Source organism: Coturnix japonica, chromosome 24, assembly GCF_054131305.1.
Source record: "Coturnix japonica strain WE chromosome 24, WE-NBRP24, whole genome shotgun sequence".
Lineage (NCBI taxonomy): Eukaryota > Metazoa > Chordata > Aves > Galliformes > Phasianidae > Coturnix > Coturnix japonica.
Window position 1 is genome coordinate 3,651,958 of NC_140686.1, and position 23,426 is coordinate 3,675,383.

Consider the following 23,426-nt stretch of genomic DNA (forward strand, 5'->3'; position numbering starts at 1 on the left):
AGCCAATACAATTTTTAAAGCTAGTTAAAGAAATTCCAGGTTTTAGAAACACAGAATGGTTTGGGCTGGAAGGGACCTTTTAAGATCACCCAGTTCCAATCTCCCTTCTATAGGCAGGGACAGCTCCCTCTAGACCAGGTTCCTCAGAGCCCCATCCGGACTGGCTCTGAATGCCTGCAAGATGGGGGCTATGCACAACATCTCTAAGCAACCTGTTCCAGAGTCTCACCACCCTTACATTAGGAAGTAAAGAGTTTCTTCCTAATATCTAGTCTAAATCTACCTACTTTCAAGTTTACAGCCATTTCTCCGCATCCTGTTATTACATGCCCATATATATATATGAAAGTTTCAGCCTTAACTTTAACTGCCAGGGATGTCTTAACTTTCCCTGGCTAAACCCTCTTTCGTTCATGGAAACACATCTTCGATGGAAGCAGAAAAGGATTTTCAGTACTTCCATCCATCAGCCTTTTCCAGACAAGATCCCCAGACCAAGCAAATACTACGGCTCCTACTACACATGTAATTATGTTTGAATATGCAAATGGGCACATGGCAATGGGTTTCTGTCTATTCAGGGAAATTGGAAGAGCTGTGAAGCAACAGCTGGATTCTCAAGGGCTCCCTGCTTCAAAATAACTCTAGGAACAGCAGCAGTGACTCTGGCAGAATGCTAATTGTGAAACAGTATGAATTCTTCTCTGAAGACCTGGCCTTTTATTATAGAACAGGCTTTACACTGCATATTAAAAGCAATCAGTTCATGCTGTGTTTGCCTATATATTGCTGAATGATTTTTACCTAAAGAAAGGCTATCTTTTCCACTGATTCTTCTTTATCCAAAGACAAGTATGACAACATGTCAGGTACAAAAAAAAGCAATGAAAAAGAGCGAGCAAAAATTAAGAACACCAGAAAATGTATATGGTATATTTGAAGTGCTGAATGCAATGAATGTATGCAGAAAGAGAAGTAGTGACAGAAGTCCATAAAAATCTTATTTCTGGGCTTTTTTTTTTTTTTTTTACATTTGATGTTTGTGCCTGAGGATGAAAGGTGACTTGAACTTAAGCCAAGTGTATCTGTGCGGGGGAGATGGTTTGCTCTCCATGCTTTTTCTCAAAAGTAGCTGCAGAACATTCTGAAGAGTATATTGGTTAGCAGGAAGTTTTCCATTAAAACTCTCTAAGTTAGAGTTAAAAACAGCCCCACACTGTGCTTCAAACAGCACAAATCTTGACAACTTTTGAAAATAATTACATAGAAGTTACGAACAGTCATCACCTTCCTTAAAAACACTGATATCAGAGTAGCATATTACCTTGCTGAAGTTCCTTATTGATTTTTTCCTCCAAATCCTTCTGTACCTAGAATTATAAATAACACATGCATTATAAATAACACTGCACATTTTATTAAGTAACAGAAACCAGCTTGGATCGCTAGAAAGGAGCATTTGCCCCTCGCTCTCCCAGGAGATGTTTATTTACTGTCATTTACTCTGAATGCAAAGTTTTCATAAGGAGAAATTAGACCTTTTAAAGGGCCACAGTCCAAACACCGTATGCGATCATTTACATTTGAAGATATTTGCGACTCCTGTGTTATTTTCCATCAGGTCTTTAACGCATAGAAGTAATTGTCAAAACAGACAGCATATAGCTTCCAGACTCATGTAATTAGCAAATACAGTTAAGTGCTTGGAGCATGTGGCTTACGTGGAGAGGCTGAGAGCATCAGGACTGTTAAGCCTGGAGAACAGAAGGCTTGTGGTCTCACCTACAGGTGTAATTATCTGACTGTGGGATGCAGCATAAAGAGGACAGAGCAAGAAATTTCTCGGTGGTGCCAAGTAAAAGAACAAGAGGAACAGGCAGAAGTCAAAAGAGTGGAAATTTATAAGACTGCTAAAAATCAGGAGTGCAGACAGGAAATAAAATCAGAAAGGAAACAGAAACTGAGAGACGGAATGGGAAGTAGGTGTTCCCTTTCTTATGCTACCAGTAGGAAAACTGGTTTCATGAATCCATGCACTCACGCTGGTTGCAGCTAGCAGAAGTCACTATTATTTCCTGAACCCACTTTTCAGAGCTGCATTTCTTTCTCTTGTTTGTAATCAGTGCAATTTGTTTCTTCAAACAGTTGCATGGACAAAGTAATTGATACCAGCATTTTGAATAACGGCAGCGTAAAGTATTTTCAGCTTCTTATCCCTGAAGCTTTATCAAAGCTTTTGCAAAATCAAAGCCAAAATCTACACGAGCTTCCTCATCCCAGGAGATGCTCACACTCTACTTCAGATAACCTCCCTTTCTTTGAAAAACACCAAATGTGCACTGAGAGCTTTAAATAAAAACAAAAGTGCAAGATGACTACACGAGGCAAACTCCAATTTAAGTTCCTTAGTTTCCAGTTATTATGAACTTTACTGTCAGGAGAACTTGTAATCTCCTCCATCCAAGAAGGCAGCACTTAGTTTGAATTTAATGGCAATACAGAGGTGTTTTTTTTTGTTGTTGTTTTTTTTTTTCCCAATAGAAGGAAACAGATTACTGGAAAAATCTGAGGTATAACTGAAGCAAAGACAAGGCTCAGAGTCAGGTAAACTCTTGTCTTTTTAAGTAGCCTGGTGAACAGGCCAAGTACTAAGCAGCACAACTGGCAAAGTACTTCAAAGCTATTGCAGAAGTTGCAATCATGTATAAATTGCTGCAAAATATTATAAAGCTGTGAAGACTTGAAGAGTAGGTTGTTGTTTTCTCAGGTAATAATACATAGCAGGAAGCACAAAAAGAAATGTTTACTAGGCACAGCATGCATCCCACAGCAGACTGTATAGGAAGAAGCAAAGCAATCATACTCACATCATCCTAGTTTTAAAGGATGTCTTTGTTAGTATTAATGTACTAAAAGAAACTAAAAATGAAGATCAGTAAGGAAAAAAACAACGTGGCTTGACCAGAGATGTCTGATGGGCTGAGCAAAGATGTCAAAGTTATCCATTTCAAGTATGTCATACACTTATGCACAGTCTATACAGTAAAGTTTAATAAATAGCTTAGCTGGGAACTTCCAATGCCACAGCAGCTGCTTATTAAATTTTCTCTAGTTGAAAAAAAAGAAAAAAAAAACAATACAAAAACCTTACATAAGTACATAGTTATGTGTATATACAGTTAGATAGTTCATCATTTAGATGTCAGTATTTTTGGTGTCTGAGCACTCTAGGAATTCTGTACAATCTTAATGACCTAAAGTCTTCATCACTGAAGAGTATTTCACAATGCTTACCTTATCCATGTACACTTCAACTTTTTTTCTTGCCAATAATGCAATCCCAGCAGCATCTAGGAAGCATTCCTCTTGGCTGGAGCTTCTGTTTAGTGCGGAATTGTTTCTGAGATTTCCCAGTTCAGCTGAATATTTTCCTGGACTTGCAGGAGGACCTCCACTGACAGTGCTGCTCGCAATTAAAGATTTGTTTCTTTGGCGTTCCTCAAAGAGCTTACAATTGGCTTCTGCAAGTCTCTTGGTTGTTCTGAAATATTTAAAAACACACAAAGAATTATCTTTGATAATATTTTTGCAGAGTCACTTCTTCCAGGTCTTTGACTACTATTCAGCTTTTGAAAAGAGAAGGCATTAGAAGTCCAAAATGAGAGGGGCCCAAAGGCCATGTGTTAAAATGCTATCAACTTCAAACATGGGCCAGTGATGCCATAACTAGTGGTGTGACTGCTAGAACACTGAAGTGAAATGATGGTGGTTCCAAAAATAAAGGGGAAAGGTTTTAGAGGGTTACGCTTACATCCATAGTGCTGACAAGACACAGAAAAAGGATTTTAGGAGGAAACAGTACAAGGTTTTTCATGCAAGCTACTGCTACTTCACGTCTTGTTACCACTCCAAAAAAGCACGCACTTACCTTTCCAGCTTATTTGCTAGCCTTATTCTCATTTTCATTTCTTCACGATGCAGCTCTTTGTATTTTCCCAGTTCCGCAAGCATAGATTCGTTTTGAAAAATATTGTCTTTGGTATTTTTTATTTTGTCCAACTCACATTCAACCTCTTTTATTCTGCACTTCAGCTGGTCTCTCAGCGAGGCATGATGATTTTCTCTGATTTGTTCTATCTTGTCTTGTGAGGCTGCCTGGACCTGAAGCAGATAATACAATTTCAACCATTGCAAAGAAAAAGTGAACTGCATCTCCCTATACGGTTGCCCATAACCAATTTAAAGGGCCCAGTTTTACTCAACTGAGTCAACTGGACCTTTTCACTACTATCAGCAATCAAGGCAAAACCCTGGAACCAACACGTTAAATAACTGTTTTCATCCAGACAGATCTGCTCTTAGCAATATTACTTATGGGAGCAGCTACTAAAAGAATGCTATGGCTGAAGGACAGGGCACACAAAAAGGATTCTACAAAGAAATTATGAGAATCCCATCCCCACTCTTTCTGCCCCACGGTAACTTCAGTGACTTCTTCCCTGAGCATTTTATCCTGTACAATGATAAAACATAACCTGTACGTATGGCCAAGCCATCTCTAAGTTATAGCATTCATGTGATGAACAGCAATAACAAGATGACCAGATGGCCATAGCTTCTTCTAAGAACTGCAAAACAGAAGTCTGTCAAGGGACGGCTATTAGCTTGGGGACCTGCAGGCAAACTACACACACAAAAGCACTTTCGCCAAACAATTTTCCATTCTTCCACTTCCCTTCAGGAAATATAGAAGTATGGCACTAACACAAAAAACCAAAGTACGAACAAGAAATGGCAAAAAGAAGTTACATAATAAAAACTACAGACATACACAACAAATTCACTTACCTGCAAAAACAAATTGACTTCTTGAAGTTTTTGATTTATTTCTTGTGCAGCTCGCTCTTCCACTTCTTTCTTGTATCGTTCGATTTGGTTGTAAGTCATCATGTGCACATTGTGGACAGCCTCCAGATGTTGTCTCAGGTTTGCCACCTCTTCTTTCAGCTGGCATCTGGTCTTCTCTAGTTTTTCATGTTTTTTCATGTTTAGAGCCAGCAGTTCTTGCAAATAATGGTTTTGTCCTTGTAGTTGGACGCATTTTTTACACTCTAAATCCAGCTGATGAGAAAGTTCAGTAACCTACAGACAGTAATAAAATGAACTTAGAGGGGTGTAAAATTATTCTCTGAAAATTTATGAAGGGGAAGACCATCAAGTCTGTAACTGTCATCTGCTGACTCAGTACCCGAGTCAAAGGAAAGACAAGATCATCTTTTAAGGGAAGAACAACTTTTAAGTTCTTGCCAATAGGGTTCCTTGACTTACAACCTTCCTCAGTTCTGCAGCAAGTAAAAGATCAACAAGTAGCAAACTAGCAGAATTTCACTTACGGGAGTGTGCTGAAAGGCACTAGGGCCATTCTTTTGTGCACTGCTCTACTGCTCGATGGAAATCAAACCACTCTACCCAGACAGCAGAAAGAATGCCTATCATGCTTCAGGGGGAATATTCCAGTACAGAGTTAACTAGGCACAGGAAACAAGTACTCCTCCTGCCATTGCTCTTGAAAGCTTTGTAAACAGTGCTTCAAAAAGCAGCTTCCACAGCAGTGGTAAAGGAAGGTATTTTCTCTCTAGGTCAAATCCAGTGTCTGGTTGCAAGAATATGTACAAAATATGAGATGTTTCAGTAGTTTCCAAGGTCAACTGTGAAGCCAATTTTCTCTCCCAGAAATATAACTTTTCCATACCTACTGAAAAGAATATTACAAGTCTCTAGAAATTAACATGACCCAAACAAAACAACAACAACAAACAAACAAACAACAACAACAAACAACCAACAACAACAACAAACAAACAAACAAACAAACAAACAAACAAAAAAACACCAAAAAACCCAAAAAGAAACAACAAGAACTTGCCTTTGTTCTTGATTTTTCAACTTCATTCACCATTTCAGAATACCTGTTCTTCATTTCTCCCTGGAAATTAAACTGGGAGTCTCTTTCTTTGGCTTCATGCATCTTTAGTTTTTTCACAGCTTTCTTCAAAAGGCTCTTGAACCTGCACAACAAATCAGTCAAGAAAATAAGCAAAGGAACTAGGTATCTATTTGTCACGCTTGTACAAGAAAAGCATAGCTATGGCTTGCTTCATTTTTAACATGCTCAACAGGCCAAAAGTTAATAAGAAAAACCAGCATTTCAATGCAATAGATCACCTGGAGGGTCCACATTTCACCTCAACAGAGGAAAAAAAGACTTCCCTCCCAGAAGTGCAAGGCAGCCTACATTTGCTCTTCTTATGGCAGCTACAGAAAATCATAGGCTCATGTACCAGAACTGTCTTGCAAGAACTGATGTGAGATCTGAATTTGTTCAGAGTTAAACACACCTACTTTTACATGCAAGTTCCTTAAAGCCTGACTTCTAACCTACATGAGCTCTCTTTCAAGTACTAGTGAACCATACCTGTCACATTCCTTCTGCAGTTCAGTATTTCTTTCCCTTTCCTGGTCAAGACATGCTTCAAGTGGTCGTTTCAATTCTATCGGCTTCTTCACATTCTTTCTTTCATTCTCACACTTTCAAAAAACAAACAAACAAAAATACATGATACACTCAGCACAGGACAGTACACATAGCAACTGCAGATAGCACATATCCATCCCTTTGCCACATTCAGCAGAACACTGAGGCACAGGATTCTTGTAAACATTTAAATCACTTCAGGCTTCACACAAGCGGGCCAAGACCTAGGGATACCAATTAACGCCCCTGCTGAAGCAAATGCTCCTCTGCCCCCTTATTGGGCTTCGTCCCAAAAAGCTGGAAAAAAGATGCTAGAGAACAGCTTCCGCAGTTCCTCTGCTAATAGGTCAGCTTGCACAGGTAGCCACAGCCCTGGAGAACACTGCACACTCTACAGCATTCATTCCAATGACCAGCAGGCTCTTGTGGAAGAGTCTGCTTTTCTGGAATTCACCAGTGTCTTCTCAGTCATTACTTCCATATCTTATTTGTGGGTGTTTACTAATTTAGTTGCTGTTCCTCATGGTGTTTTTTCAGACAAACTACAGGAGAACTGGCAACTAGTTCTGTAGTTTGCATTTGCACCTTATTTATTCTGCAAGGTTTTTAAGCTCCTGTTATTCTGAAAACATGCAGCAGTTCCTCCGTACACTGCACTGAAAATAAGGGGTGATTTAATCCTGCTTGGAAATCAAGGGGTCAGACAATAACCAGAAGGAAATCAAATAAAGAACACAGGAACTGCTGCCTTGCTCCATGTGCTCAACTGGTATCAAACCACACCGTCTTTCTGATAGCACAACTCCGAGATATTCTCTTGGCTTTTATTCAATTCCTTCATGACACCCAAATCACAATAGTACTCAGGGCCTGAGTAGCAGGGATATAAAATCAGAGTATGTAAGAACTCAAGAAAATGTCAGCATTGCTCTGGGTATTGGCTAGGTGTTAGGGACTGTTTTCTGGGCTCACTTCTTCTAAAAGCTCAGCATTTTCCCTACTCAGTTTAGCAATATGGTCTTCAAGGTGGGCTCTCGACTTTCGATCTTCCTCGCACATCATGCATGAGCCTCTGGATGTCATAGCCAACATATTCTGATTTTGTATCTATGGAAACAACAATGACAAAGGGAATGCCAAGATAACCAGAGAGACAACACTGCACATGAACTGCATTATAAACTATTAACTCAAATGGAGGCAGGGCTAAGCTCTCACCACTAAGGATCTATAGTGAATGTTACACTGAGTTTATAAAAGATGGCTTGAGAAGCACCGTCAAGAATAGCACTTAATGCTAGTGGAAAAAGTGAATGCTCTCTATGCGATAAAATGAGGTTACATCATTTGGAGATAAGAAGACACACATACAACATTAACTCACAGTTTTCTTCATAAAATTCTCCAGATTTCATAATGATACAAAAATGACTGCATTTATAATTGTGCCCACCACTTAATATTCCCTACACTTACTGACTGTGAAATAACTGCAGATCTCCTCAGAGCAAGAAAATGTTTTCAGAACAGCAATGTTACTTATCCTTTTACACAAAGGAGCAAAGATTTGCATCACAGATGCATTTGTGTGTAAACAAGTTTGCTTATTCAGTTCCCTTTGTAAAGGATGAAAGTTGCCTACATGCTTTGAATAGCACATTTTAAGAAAAAGAGAGACATCCCTGACGTACAGAAGGACATAAAAACCTGAGCTTAAAGGCTTATATGACAAACTCATAAAACTTCCTCATGTGTCTTTACAGGATATGTTAAATGTCGGTTCTCCCTATGTGACAATGTATGGGTAAAATACAGAAGTGTTAAAAATGCTAAAAACCTTCTAATTGGTATATCACCAAAAGAAGATGGCAGGAAAGGAACCTGGAAAAGAACTCAGACTTTTCTGGTGCAGATAATCAACAGCTTTTCCCTTCCACTAGATCCTTCTTATTCTCCCTATAGCAGCTTAATTTTCCAACAGCAAACTAATTAAAGAATATTCCAAGGTTACACAAGATGCTAAGCCATGCATGCGCACCAGCTACTTCCCAGCTGCCTGCCACTGACTGCACAGCATTACTTCACCTAGTTGTTCTTTCCTTACCTCAGCCCCCTGCGGGGCAGTAAAGTACCAACACATATTCACAAATGGAAAAAGAACCTAATGAGCTCAGGTGGAAACTATGACAAAGCTCTGAAGATAAAATAGATTTCTCACATCCAGGTTTCCCCTCCCAGATCTCAACCACACATCTCCCTCCTGCTGACACTGTCCGTCCTATCCATCAAAAGAATCATGCTGATTAACACAAACATTTTCATACTACTGCAAAGACAGAAATGGCAGCAGTGAAAGGTGGAGATTTACAACCTTTACCTTATGGGAAAACTCTCAAAACTGGAGAATAGACCATCAGGATTTTCAGAGTACCCTACAGTCACACCACAGCTCAGATGACTCAGCTCCCCTATGATCCCCAGGAAAACCACATAACTTCCCCACGAAAAATATCTAAATAGGCTCAGAAGCTCACATAAAAAAATAAAAAATAAATAAATAAAAGGGAAGTTTATGACTGGCTTACTGAGGCTTCAGTTCTCTTGTCCTGGTGTTGCGCAGCTTCCACTCTGGCATTTTCCATTTCAAGCCTTAAAGAGAAGCACAGATCTTATTAGACAAATCCATAATAGCGCACACTGCAAAAGAATGGTGTGAAAGAATGCTATTTAAAGCAAGAGCTTCTTTTAAAATCATGTTTTACCCTGATGATGCAACAAGGCAATTCTGATGTTTTCAGAGAATCCCAGAAAGCAAAACCTTGCTTCACTCTGTTATTTTCTTACCGTTGGACATGTTCTTCCAGCTGCTTTATTGTAGAACTGCTTCTGGAAGCTGCTAACAGAAGGTCTTTCATTTTTTGGTTAGAAGCTGATATTTGTCTTTCCTTATTATCTAGGTCAGTCTTCAAATCTTGAATGCAACGCTCATATTGAATACGCTGTTGTTCAGAGTCATGTAACTGTAAAGTAGCAATGAGAATCCTCAGCAGCCCGGTTAGGTTCAGTATAGAGAGCTCAGTGAGCACTGAAGAATTTGGATATTGCATGTATCTACATACACCCCCTACCCAAAGTACTGGAATCGTTTCCAATTCATTCAAGCCTTCATTCCTCTTAGCAAATAAACAATAACAGATGATATTTCATCATCTGTGACACTGGCCTCTCCCATCTGTACAAAGGATTTTCTATAACACCATTATGAGCATTGACACTGCCAATCCTACCTTCTCAGTGACTTGTGACATCCTGAAATTACTTGTTTGCTATTCTATCGAAAATATTAACCAAAAAACCTCATCCTTTTCCTAAAGTGATTTCACAGCTCATTAGTACGTTATTATGGTAGATGTTTCAGAAAAAACCCACAACTCTCACAGAGAGCAAAAAAGAAAAACTCAAATTCAGCTGTCCAGTATTTCTACTTTTTCTCAGAAATCAGACACCAAACTTGGCCAAACCAAAAGCGATAACCTGCTGAGACACCAGGTCATTTTGCAAAGCAGCTTATCAAATACAGATCTTCTCCAGTTAAAGACATAATGACTTCGTGTCGAAGACCACCCAGTCATGGACACCAAGTGCACAGAACAATGCAGTTCATATACTTGTCTTTAAATCTATACCCCTGAATTTATTTCTAGGATAGGAGGACATTTGCTTATACTTTGAACTCTCTGCTCTGATTTGGCACAGGCATGACTGTGATCACAGATGACAAGGGGCAAGTTGAGAAGACTAAGGGGATAAAGACCACCTTATAGTGTTTACAACCAACCTTATAAGACACAGAAAAACAATTTGTAAATTCAGAGCACCTGTGTAATGTTGCTTCAGATAGTTGGTAGTTTGTACACATCCCATCCACAAATAAATTCTTAATTGTGTTTGACACCAGGAGAGGGAAGTAAGTTGGGAAAAGAAAGAACACTGCTACAACACCCTGGAGCCACAAGAAGAACTTTAGCTGTGGGGCTGAAGAACGGCTCCTACTTGCAAAAGAAACTAGTTGGCTTTTTGATGATTCTAGTAACACTTATCTTTCACTACAGAGGAGGAGGCCAGCTGGCAAAGATTTCACCAGCTTCATGAATTATGACAGGGTATCACTGCTAACCTCCTTAGCTCTCTCTGGTACTTGCTCTCAGAACATTATTTTTCTCTTCTTCACCAGAAACAGGGAAAAATCACCCTCAGATTTTATGTGTAAGTTACAGCCTCTCTGTACCTTAGCTTTAATCCTGTCCAGTTCCTTCTGCAAGTGCAATTTGTCTTCCTCAAGGTCACTGCGGTAGCATGTAGTAACTACAAGGGAAGCTTCTGACATAGACTGCTTTTTAAGAGCATCAGCAAGCTCCTGCTGCAGCTGTCTGACCAAACCCTAAGGAAACAGATAAACATGAGGAAAAACATGAAACTTGACTTTACTCCTTTAAACTGACTATATTATACAGTTCAGTCATTTACCGGTCCTCCTTAATTCTAAGAGAAAAAACAATGAACCACAACAAAACAACACAATTTGGTCCTATGTGTAAAACTTACACCTGATGCATTTTAGAAATACAAAATCATTTTATGAATTGAAACATTTTAATTTATTCTAATTGTATAGCTTACCTCTCTTTCTACTTTGTCAGTCTCATATTTAAAGACTTGTTCCTTTAAATCAGTACACTTGGTATTTAATTCCTTGTTTCTCTCTTCCATGAGATAAACCTGCTTTTCACTGTCAGCTCTGAGTTTGTTGAACATATCATGAAATCTGTCCTGGACATCATTCACAACCTTTTCTTTGATGATCTCCTTGTTCTGCAAATCTTCCAGCTGCTGACGGAGCACAAGGTTTTCACTTTGGAGCTGGGCCAATCGTTCCTGCATAGATTCATGCTTTATCATAAATTTACTGACTTGATCTTTCTCAAGTTGCCACGCATGCTCATTTTCTTTTGCTTGACACTGGGCTTGATTTAAGTCTTTTTGTGTCATTTCTAAAAGCAGTGTTTTTTCTCGAAGTGTTTGTTCCAACTGGTGAAGCTCGTTTTCTAGACTATTAACTTTGCTTTCCGTTTTACTCAGCTGCTGAGACAAGCTCTTGTTGCTCTCTCGCACCTCAGAGAGCTCACGATGGAGCTTGTCTTGTAAACGAAGCCATTCATCACGTTCTCTCTGAAATGTTCGTTCGGCATCACTTTTCAATGACTGATGACGTTCGAGATCTTGAACCACTGCATTCAAGCGGGAACAGAATGATTCAATCTCTGTTTCCAGTCTGTCTTTGCTTTCTTTTTTCTGTTCAAGCTTGGAAGTTAGCATTGCAGATTCCGTCTTGAGTAAATTCAGCTGTCCATTGTACTGAAATACTGTCTGAGTTAAGGTTTCCTCACTCAGTTTAAGTTCCTTCTGAAGAGAATCATTCTTTTCTTTCAAAGACTCATTTTCCTCTAAGTATTTTCCTTCATCCTCCTGGTGCTTAAGTTTTACTTGATCGAGTTCTAGTCTTAGCATAGCAATCTCTTCTTGCAGTAACTGATTTCTGTGTAGCAGATCCTTTTCTCTGTCATTAGTGTCAGATTTCTGTGTGATAAAGGACAATAATGAATAGTTAGTTGGGAAATAAATTCAGGTTTAACCCATCAGGCAGCTAGGCACCACACTCTCATCACTAAGTGGGATGAGGGAGAGAACAGGAAACAAAACAGAACTCATGGGCTGTGATAAAAATAATTTATTAAGCAAAAAGATGAAGGACATGGAAACAAGAAAGTGATGACAGCATAATAACGAATTCAAAAGCCAAGTAATAGGATCACAAACAGCCTCAGCCAGCTTCTTTCCTAGTTAATCTCCAGATATCTGGACATTTCACGGGTAGAAACCTTAGAAATGATTGTAACAACTATACAGTGAAGAACAGCAGGCAGTTTAAGAGACTGGGAACACAATGTCTTATTTTCCAGTGGCTTCCTACTTCCACATGCAATTCAGGTCTATGTGGGATTGATGATGCTATTCAGAGTTTTTAGACAACAGTAACAAAATTTGGTTATATTGATAAACTGTAGATAATCCACGAAAAGGCACAAAAGGTTATTTTTCTTAAGGTTTTAGAATGAGCACAGTGAAGTATAACCAAATTAATTAGGAATGGAACTGCTTACCTCTGAATTTTTCCCAATAGTTTTTCTTGTCTCTTCTTCCAGCTCCTTCTGTCTCCACAGGTGGTTGCTCAAAATTCCTTCTTGCAGAGCTCTAGCACTCCTTTCATTAGAGAGCTGTCTCTGTGTTTCATCACGCTCTTCTTCAACCTACAGTAATATAGTTGAACTTGTGAATCTTGAACAAAATCAGAATTAGCAATACCTTCTTATTTCATTCTTTTTATTCTTACATTCTATTAATTCTATTAAGAGTCATTTATCATAAAATCATAGAATGACCTGCATATCAATTTTCCATGTTTGCAAACAAACATCTTTAGATTTATCTGAATTGAAAGTTATAAGGATAGTGTGAGTCCTTTGCACAAATCAGCATCATAGAAGTTTTATACTTAATGAATCTCCCTCTATAACACAAGAAAAAAACAAACAAACTAGAACTACTATTCTTGGAAACATACAGAGTTTAAGTAGAAACCCAAGTTATCTTTCTAACAAACTATATATACATACTAAAACCAGAGATGGACACTCATATGCTTACAGTCAAAGATTTAAAAACATCTATTCATCAATATGAGCACTAACACTAAGAACTGCACAAAACAAATGACTAAGATTTCCAAAAGCACAATAACTACACTTACTTGACCCCACTGCAAGGTCTTAAGTCTACATCTCTTCTACTAATATTTAGAAATGCTTCAGAAAATGTGCCAATCCATTTTCAGTTTACCAAAATCTAGCAATACTGCTGGATAAATTGAGTTGTATGAGATTTCCAAAGGCTATTAATGAAGTGAGACACAGAAGAGGACTGACCAGCTGAACAGCAGACCAGGAGGTAAACTAATGCCAATGATGTCCCTGTTAAATCCAGGCAGACTGAAAGAGGTGATGCTAACTACTTACTGCTTCTGCCAGAGCAACGTGGCCACTGAGGATCCTTAATGACCACTTTCACATGTTCTTAATATGTTTGCAAATACAAGTTCTGAAAATTTGAGGCTTACTATTTATGGGGAAAAATACAACACAACAGACCGAATTTCCGAGGTATATTTCAAACTGCGTAGAACCATGACAGGAATGCTGAAAAGTAGGTAAAGGCCAGTGAAAAGACCCTCAAAACTGTATGTAAGAACTGAAGAATTCATGCAGGTTGTGTACAGTGAGAACATCATCATCTCAATTGCATTAAATAAGCCACTAAACTTGTAATAAAAATAAAGGTGAGAGTTTTTCTGGATTCAGTCTTGATTGTAAGCAACTGAGGCAATTTACAGATTATCAGGTAAACAGTAACATTTAGGCCTAAATTTAAATTCATGTAAGTATAATTGAAAGAATACTACAAACAGTAACTGTAATTTCCTTCTGAAGAAAAAAAACAATAATAATAAAAACATTTTATATATATATATATACACATATAATATATAGATAGATATATAGACATACATATACACACACGCGCACAGAGTTCTGTAGTAATTAGGAAAAATAACTCAAAGAGAAGCTTTGCCTGAAGCACAAACCAAACTATAATTCTGAAAAATGTGAAAAGGTATCATGAACTTGTTTGTTCACGCTGGTTTCATGACAATGGTCCTCAAAATGCACCAAGATAATTACCTAATGTCTCTTTCACCAACAAGTTGAACATACTAGCATAAAATATCAGTTTGAAAGAAACAGAAAAACAGAAGATATATATTTAATATACCTGTTTCTTGAGCCGTTTCAGCGTTATTAACTCTGTTTCTAAATTCCTTACACGAAACTCAAGTTGTTGTTTTTCCTCTGTCTCTCTAGAATATTGATCCTCTTCCCTCTTTAGTTGCTTTCTTGTTTTTTCATATCGCATTTCAGCTCTATGTCTCTTTTCCTCTCCTTGTTTCACAGAAAATCTGGGATTTAAAAGAGAGTATTTGAGGAATTAAAGCACTGACAAAAAAGTAAATATGCCACATCATGAACCAGGAGAAACAACTTAAAACTGTAGAAATGTCACACCTTTTCAAATATAGAAGTTTTTCTGCAATTTTAAACTTTTAACATCACTCTAATTTCATTCCATTAGTGGTGGAAGACACCTTATACATGAGCTGCACAAGACTGACAAATAAGCCCTTAAGTGATGTACAAAATTCATCATGTATTTCCATGTCGACATAGGTAAACATGAACAGTAAACCATGAACTTTTACTAACAAAAATACACTGTTTTTAATAAGTTGATCATCACCTACATAGTACAGATTCATAATGACTGCAAGTAATACCGATAAAACATCACATCACTTATCTAAGACAATTCAAAAACTTTTAAGAAGCCTTCCCTAAGACTATAACAACTGCTTACCATGTGCGGATGAACCTTTTCATTTCTTTTAATAAATTAAAGGATAAGGATAGTGTTCAAAAAAAGATTTGAATATCAGCAACCACTAACAAGTAGTTCAAAACATTGGCTGTAACATCAGTATTGAAGCAGCTTATTCTAAAGGAGAAAGATTTACATGTAGTCTTTAGCTTCCCAAAAAGTACAGCTTTTACTCATGTATAGCTAATACTGTTTTGAGATTTTACATAGAAGAAAAAATTAATTCCTTCTATTTACAGATGTTTGGGAATTCTGAAAAATGTTTAGAATCAAATCCAGGCCAAATCAGGAATGGCTTTGTCTTACTTACAATCCCCTTCCACGTACTGGGAGACTGTTGGCACATCCTGAAGTTTATTTCCCTCAGCTTATTCTCACAGAGTTTCATGCTCTGTGATCAGCCTGGAAAGCCTCTACTGAACTCACACATGTTGACTACGATCTCTTGAAGGCCATAAAAAGAAATGCACACAAGTACTTGGAGGCCAAAAGTTGGACCCAGTGCTCCAGACACAGACCAACTAGATGCTAAGTAGGGATGGACTCCTCCCTTCAGCTTCTTGACTCTGCAACCCAGGATGCTGCTGGCCTTCTCAGCTGCAAGATCATTCTGACTCATGTTGCACTTAATCTCTGCCAAAGCCCCCAGAGGCTTCTCAGCGAATCAGCTCACCAGCCAGAGCATTTCACTGTGTACACAAGGGGTTCCTCCATCCCACGTGCAAGGGCTTTGAATTCGTTCTTGATTAATTTATTAGGCATAGGAGGTAAGATTCTAAAGACACGATTAGAGTCAGTGTTAAGGAAGAAATTCTCTGGGAAGCCTGGTCTGGTGGTTGGTGACCCTGCACATAGCAGGGGGGTTGAAACTAGATGATCATTGTGGTCCTTTTGAACCTGGGCCATTCTATGATTCTGTGATTAAGACCTCTATCACTTCCAGCAAAATTAATCTGAACCTCCACTGTGCATTTAGTTCTTTGAAAAATATACTTTTAAAACAGTTTGGGGAGCAGGGGACTACTCAGCATAGCTTTCAATACCGAGGAAAGTGCTTCAATTACAAGATTTAAAACAATCTAATTCTACGGATTATTTTATTAGCTTACCCTTTTACTGGCATTTCAAGTAATTTTGGTCTCTCCTCAGATGAAGAATTCTTTGTGTGTTTTTCTTCTATCATTTTTTCATTCTTCCTTAGAGCAAGCTTTTCTTTTACTGGTTGATGGGTAACATTGCCCACTGGTGTATTTGATTTATCAAGACTTTCCTGTTTCTCCACTGCTTGCATTTTGAAATGTTTCTGCTTCCTTTTTTCCTTCTCAATCTATGAAGAGAAAATTAAGCTTCATATATTTTTCTGATTCTAAAGGAGATCCAAGACCAAATAATCTAAGCTTGACTTTTAAAATAATGTAAAATAAAAAAGATTTTCCCCAAAAATTACTCTACAAAATGTACCAAGTCAAGAAATATACTCTGAATTCACTCTTGATTTGAAGTATAACAATCAAACAAAAACAAAAAAGCAAAGCAGCCCTAAGGAAACAAACAATAGAAGCGTTACTGATGGATAAGAAATCAGATGGACTACACAACAGTAGCTGTAGAAACACAAAGTATGAGTGGATGTATGATGTCGTACTTCCTTAATGATGAGGACAAAAGCAAACTGAACTCAAAAGCAGAAACAGCTTCACAGCAATCAGGAATTTTAGTGAGAGGCAATGAAGGCACACCATGCACAAACCACAGCAAATGAAGAGATAAATCAAGACCCTGTTCAGAAGCTATTTTCATTCCTTGATCGACAATCAAAACTGGTGTACTTGTATGAATTTCTTTTTATGGTAATGAGGTGATAACTACTTACACTGGAAATGACTGCCACCTATTGTCAAACTGAAACAATACACTTTGCTTTCTCAAAACCTTCTGATTACATTATGGGGAAAAGCACAGTTCTCCACTGCTTTCCTTATTTATGAGTAACGTTCTTCTCTTAAGACAAAAAAACCAATTTGCACAAAGCACCTTCTTTTAATGATCAATAGCTAACATGAACAGGACCACCGATACTGAGAAAGACTAAAGAATAAGGAAAAGCAGGTGAACTTCTACCTCTTTTTGTAGCTCTACCTTCTCTTTTTCCAAAGCCAGGAATACCATTTGCAGCATTCCTACCTTACTCTTAAATCTTTCCACATCTTGTTTTAGTTCTTCATCCAGATTCCTTTTCAGCATGCCACAAGGTTGCTGAGCATGCGGGAAAAGATTTTCGATTTCTGTTTCTCCTATTTCCTTGTTTTTGATAAGGCAGTCTCTGGGAACACTGTCACTAAGACAGATGTCCTTGCCAATTTTCTTCTCACTTATAAAGCCAAGTGTACTTTCACCATTTGTGGAAACAGGTCTTATATTAGGAAGATTATTAGAAATGTCATCCCAAATATTTGTTTTTAAACAATGTCTCAGGGAATACTCAGGACTTCCCTCTACATCTCTACTAATCCCATTCTCATTCTCTTCCATTTCCTCTGCTTTTGATAGATGTACTTTTGTATTATCTGTGTAATTAGTGCAGCCTTCTTCATCTGGTATTCTCCAGGTATTTTCCATGCTCGCATTTAAGTTATTGTGATCAGGAAGGACACAGAGACTCAGAATAACTATTTCAGGTTTGGGTTCTTTTAGGTCTACATTAAGCTTCACATCTCCAAATTCACCTTTACTTTCTAACTTATCACTTGATTCTGTCACACAAGACGAAACACAAAGACTCTTCAATTCTTCAATGAGGTCATCTTCTGACACTTCTGCCACAAGGGATGGAGCTTTCTCAGATTCATTAATTTCACCAAACAGCTGCTTCAGCTCTGCTGTAATGTTTGTAAAATTTCTTTTCAACTCCCTTTTCTCTTTTTCAATCCACATTTTTTGTATCTTTCTTCCCACAGCTTTAGACTTAACTGCTTGTCAGCACTGTGGGATTCCTCATTTTCTGCTAGGGCTTCCTGATGAGAAATTTCTGCTTTGTCAGTCTGCTTTTCATGTGCTGTATTTTCTATCAAGTTGGTAGTTTCTAAAACATATTTATCCTTAAGTAAGCAGGTAAAGACAGAAAAATTACCAAGAAAAATGAAATTACCGTTAAGCCATATAATTTACATTGCAAACTCATCCCATCATACAACAACAAAACAAAGATACCTTATTTATTTTTTCCTCAAAACAGAAGGATCTAGTTTAGAAACATAAACCAATCAAACAGATCAAAACCAATCAGTAACAACAGAAAACACAACTGCCCAAATTTTCCCATACTCCATTACTTTCTACTGACTGTCCCTTTAAACCCCCTGCTGGTGAGCGTTCATAACAAGCGTGAGTGATCATAACAAGCTTTTTTACTAACCACCACAAGGGACTGGCTACATTACAATCACTTATGCTCCTCAGAGTCAGAATTATTAAATTCTATTCCAAGCTCCCAAGACAAATATTTACAAGGAATACCTGTTCATTCCTGCCCTCAGCCCAAAATCAAGAACTGAGACATCTATCCAAACGGTACCATGCCTCAAGCTCACTGACCAGCTCCTCTCTCCAGCCTTCTTACTGTCTCTGACTTCACAGTCCCTGCAAAGTTGCCCTTGGCTTGTGTTCCCTTCTGAACAAGGTCTGCAGCCTTGGCATCCCAAGGAACCACAACTATTGTCCTTCTTACTCTGGTTATAGAGGCCCTTTTCTCCTTCCACATCGTAACTCCACAAAAATCTTTCACAATGGAGAGCATCTCAGTCACCACCTGTCTCAGCCACTTCATTTCCAAGCTCCATTCACTTTGCACATCTGCTACCACCTTCCAATACTTGAGTTCCGCTCTCTACCTGCTGAAATGAATCACATCCCTCTTCCACAGTGCCTTGGATGTATGATGATATTACTTCCTCCACTTCCCTTGAGGTATTACAGAAGACTCCAGACACTCAATGAAGATCCCTACCCAGTCCTGTATGCTCAATACAAACAGGACGCCTAGCCTATATTCCTCCATAATGACCTTCAAAAAATATTTTCGAACACTTACTAACTTGATCAGATAAGGAGATATTTTGCAGAGGCAGAGAAAGCACTGACAGATCATATTTCAGGTTTTTACTTAATCTTTCTAATACACAGAGGAAGATCTGGCGTGTTTTGTCAAAGAAATAATCACATGATATAAAATTTTGCTCCCAAATGAGTATGTATTTTGCATAGGAAAAAACAAAAAACCCACCACATGACTGCACTGTTTCTCAGAATTGCACGCAAGGAAAAACACAATATTTGGTTTCACATACCTGCCTCCCAAAGTTTTCAGTGGCATCCTTGACCATCTCTTTTTTAGCTGATGACGACACATGAACGGTAGATTCTGAGCGCTCACCTACAGTGAAAAAATTACATCTTTATAACGAACATGACTTATTACAAATTAATTATACCTAGAGTACATCCTGAATCATTGCATTTGTGAGAAAATAGCACAAACTAACACAGCCTCTCAAGCGTATGATTATTTACGATTTGAACATAATATTACAAAACAGTTTGAAGATGCCTCTGTGCGAACTAATCCCTCTCAGGGCATTTTCCCTTTCATTCCTAAGGGAAATTTGATGAAAATCAGTCAGAAATACACCTTTAAGAATCTCAAATGGTTTACATGTAGAACTATATTTATACATACATGACACACTGTATGCTAGACAGCAATCGGCTAGATTCCTCTAGCTACTTTCATTTCTCCTTGTTTTGTGCCACAAAGGGTCTCGTTTAACCCTTTTAGAGTTAGAAATACTTGTACCATAGGAATTATAACACTCTGCAGAAGAAATACAGCTTGCTGAAACCCAAACATAGGAGTTTGAGACAAACTTTCACATATATTTCTTAATACCTGATCTTTGAGCAAATACATGGATTATAGAAAAAAAACAGACACGAGGAAGGATGAACAGAAAATACATGAAATGATGACATAAAATGATCTATGAAACGACTGTTTTTCCTATCTAACTTTGCCACGTCCCACACCATCACTGGACTACATTTCACATGACTACATAAAACAGACAAAACAAGAACTCACAGAATCACAGAAACACAAAGGATGGAAAAGACCTCCAAGATCATGGGTAAATTAGGTTGCTAAGTCACTATCCACCATATTTAAAGAGTTGTGGCAGTCAGGTAAAACCCTTAGTGACAGGAGAAAGGGAAACATCACACTTGTTTTTAAAGAGTTTAAGAAAGGAGGTACTTTCCAAGGCCCAGACAACCTTCTATTATGGAGTGACTAGAGTGGAGGATAAAGAAATAGCAACTGATGTTAGCTACCTAGAGAGCTCATCTCTCTAAATTGGAGAAATATCATGGATGGATTCTTTGGTAGACAGGGAAGTGCTGCCAAGTGGTGTATCTGATATGTTAGTGAAAAGAGATCGCATTCAGACAGATACTGACAGCCTACAGAAGCAGGTCTTATGATGTTCAGCAAGGCCAAGCGCAAGATCCTGCACCTGGGTTGGGAAGTCATCAGCTTCAGCACAGGCTGGACAATGAACAGACTGAGAGCAGTCCTGTGGAAAAGGACTTGGGGATAATGCTGGATGAAGAATTACATATAAGCTGAGAATGCATGCTTGCAGTCCAAAAATCCAATTGCATCCTGGGCCACAAAAAAAGAAGCACTGCATGGCCAGCAGGCCAAGAGAGGTGGCGTCCCCTTCTACTCCACTCTTTCAAAACCCTACCAGGAGCACCGAGTTCATCTCCGGGGCCCCCAGCACAAAAAATCTCTGGCTAGAGCAGGTCCAGGGAAGGGTCTCAAAAAACAATTTGAGGACTGGAACACTTTTCCTATGAGGAAAGCTGACAGAGTTGGGGAATATAAGAGTTTGCAGAGACCATATGATGGCCTTTCAATAATTAATGGGGGCTTACACGAAAGACTTTTAACTATGGCCTGTAGTGACAGAGCAAAGGGTAACAGTTTTAAACTAAAAGATCGTTCGGATTAGATATAAGGAATAAATTCTTGATGAGGGTGATGAGGCACTGCAACAGGTTACCCACAGCTGGGAAGTTTCAATTAGGTGATTTTTAAAGGTCCTTTCCAGCCCAATTCTATAATTCAATGATTCTAACCACCTTTTGTGCATCTTACAAAAACAATATCACTGCAGTAGAGAATCTCCTTTTCTTTATGCAAACACACGTACATTTTTTTTCTAGAAAGAAGTTTAACCTCTATTGTCATCAAAAGAAACAGTACCTTTTTTTCCCAAGACATGGATGTCAAACAGCTTGGAGCAATTTCCATTCCATACTTAGAAGTTGCAATAGTTTTCTGAACTCTTATCTAATCATCTACTTCATATGCTTGCTTATATAGGTTTTCACCTGATTTGTAATTTTCAGGGCTTGTTGTAGAAATTCTAAGACCTTAATAGGGAACTGTTTTGTATCTCGCTAACAAATAATTAAATTCACATATATCAGAATTAAGAAACTAAGAACCCATTGAGGTTAGATATACTCTCTCCCATGTATAACAAATGATCTAGCTGCTTCACTTTTATTTATCTTTCCCAACCAAAAGGAATACCTGCCAACATACTTCCACTCACTACCTCCCACCTACACTCTCTTTCCCATGTCCTTCCACTATCTCTAAACTCAGTGGCCAGTTTAAACAAAACATGAGAGGATGGCTTTGGAAGAGCATATGTAATACATGTTTTCATACAACTGCCAGAGAGGCAAAGAAAAAGCCAGGTAAATAATCAATCATGCTTATGAAGCATAAGCCTGTGAATCACCCATTCTGTCCCACCTGCAGCTCCTGGACAGCTCCATCTGCAGACCCTAGCCAGGAATCAGACACAGGACATGACCCCTATTGCTCCTCTGCAGATTGGTATATTTGGCAATGAGAAGGAAATGAGTAAATGTGGACTGCCTGACAAGGGGTGATGATAGCAGGTATGCTGGAGGAACCTTACACTGTAGAAGGATGTTTAGAAATGTTGAATGGAGCTGTAGTGGAGAAAACACCCAAAGATAGAGCCATATTTCATTAAATCTGCTGCTGAAATAACATCTTGCTAGCAAAACATTAATTTAATATGAAGAATTTACAACTACAATGTATCTGCCCACAAAGGGACATGACAAAAAAAAAACCAACAACTATTTATAAATACTTTCAATATCATCTACACTCAATTTCTCCTGTGGATCTGCAAAACAAATGAATCAAATGCTTAATTAAATATGCTTATCAGAAAGATTTTGAAGCTAAAATCAGAATATAAAAGACAACATTACCTGATTTTTGCTTTTCTGTTTTTGAAGATGTTTCATTCATCTCTAAAACTGCAGAAACCTTTAACTATGAAAGACAAACCAATGAAAAATAAACACCCATACATTCAAAGTAACTACATATTCATTAATGAGCAGGACAAGTAGATTTCAATGAAAAGCATTTACCTGCAAATTACTGGGTTTCTCTGAAAAGCCTGGAGATGAAAAATGAAAGCGTTATTTTATTTAATTGAAGATATCTTTTATTCTTTACAACATTAGTAGGCTCTGTAATTGTTTCTTGCACAAATTACTTCATTGAGAGTGAAATAGCTAATATCCAATTATCTTATCACAGAGAACTTGTAGTAGTATATAAGAAATACAGAGTAATTCCCATCATCCAACTTTTATTAAAAAAAAAAAAAAAGAATCAAATCACAGAATGACAACAATTCATGTGAAGCATTAAGTCATGTCTATTAAGAGAACAAGATTAAAATATTTTGTTCCTTTTGGAAGCTGAATTCTGCTTTCTGGAAAAATTAATTAGAGCAGATAGCTTTGGCTTCTTAATGACCAATCAAGAAAGAACCCAGCAGAACTATGACTACTTCTATTCTAGCAGTGCATAATGTTGAGGCTACTTTCTCATTAACAGCTTATGGAGAGCAAGGGTACAGACACAGCAACCTCATACAAACATCATTCAATGAGGTAAAAACAATCTGGTTCTCAACTGACCTCTCTGGATCAGTTTGCAAGGAAATAAATGATACAAACATTGCTTGGTTGTAATGCACAACATGTGCGTTATTCCAAATCTTTTTCAAGTTTAGTGTCAAATCTTATTTCCTAACTCACACAACCTACTGCCCTGTGCTGCAGTCATCTTATACTTTACGACTCCATTCATGAAACAAGCATA

At 38.1% G+C, this 23,426-nt stretch overlaps 1 pseudogene across 1 annotated transcript in view; it reads right to left on the reverse strand.

Moving 5' to 3' along the window:
* The window catches only part of LOC146757057 (uncharacterized), a 40,349-nt pseudogene that overhangs the window by 1,179 nt on the left and 15,744 nt on the right, over window positions 1-23,426 (reverse strand). The window contains exons 14-32 of the transcript XR_014936945.1: window positions 22,685-22,713; window positions 22,520-22,583; window positions 19,489-19,574; window positions 17,232-18,240; window positions 16,696-16,708; window positions 16,252-16,469; window positions 14,483-14,666; window positions 12,757-12,903; window positions 11,216-12,172; window positions 10,824-10,976; window positions 9,380-9,555; window positions 9,121-9,184; window positions 7,508-7,642; window positions 6,476-6,588; window positions 5,927-6,068; window positions 4,849-5,142; window positions 3,929-4,161; window positions 3,295-3,541; window positions 1,325-1,370 (exon numbers count right to left, since the gene is read on the reverse strand). The product of XR_014936945.1 is annotated as an uncharacterized LOC146757057 (transcript). The remainder of the gene's footprint in view (window positions 1-1,324; window positions 1,371-3,294; window positions 3,542-3,928; window positions 4,162-4,848; window positions 5,143-5,926; window positions 6,069-6,475; window positions 6,589-7,507; window positions 7,643-9,120; window positions 9,185-9,379; window positions 9,556-10,823; window positions 10,977-11,215; window positions 12,173-12,756; window positions 12,904-14,482; window positions 14,667-16,251; window positions 16,470-16,695; window positions 16,709-17,231; window positions 18,241-19,488; window positions 19,575-22,519; window positions 22,584-22,684; window positions 22,714-23,426) is intronic.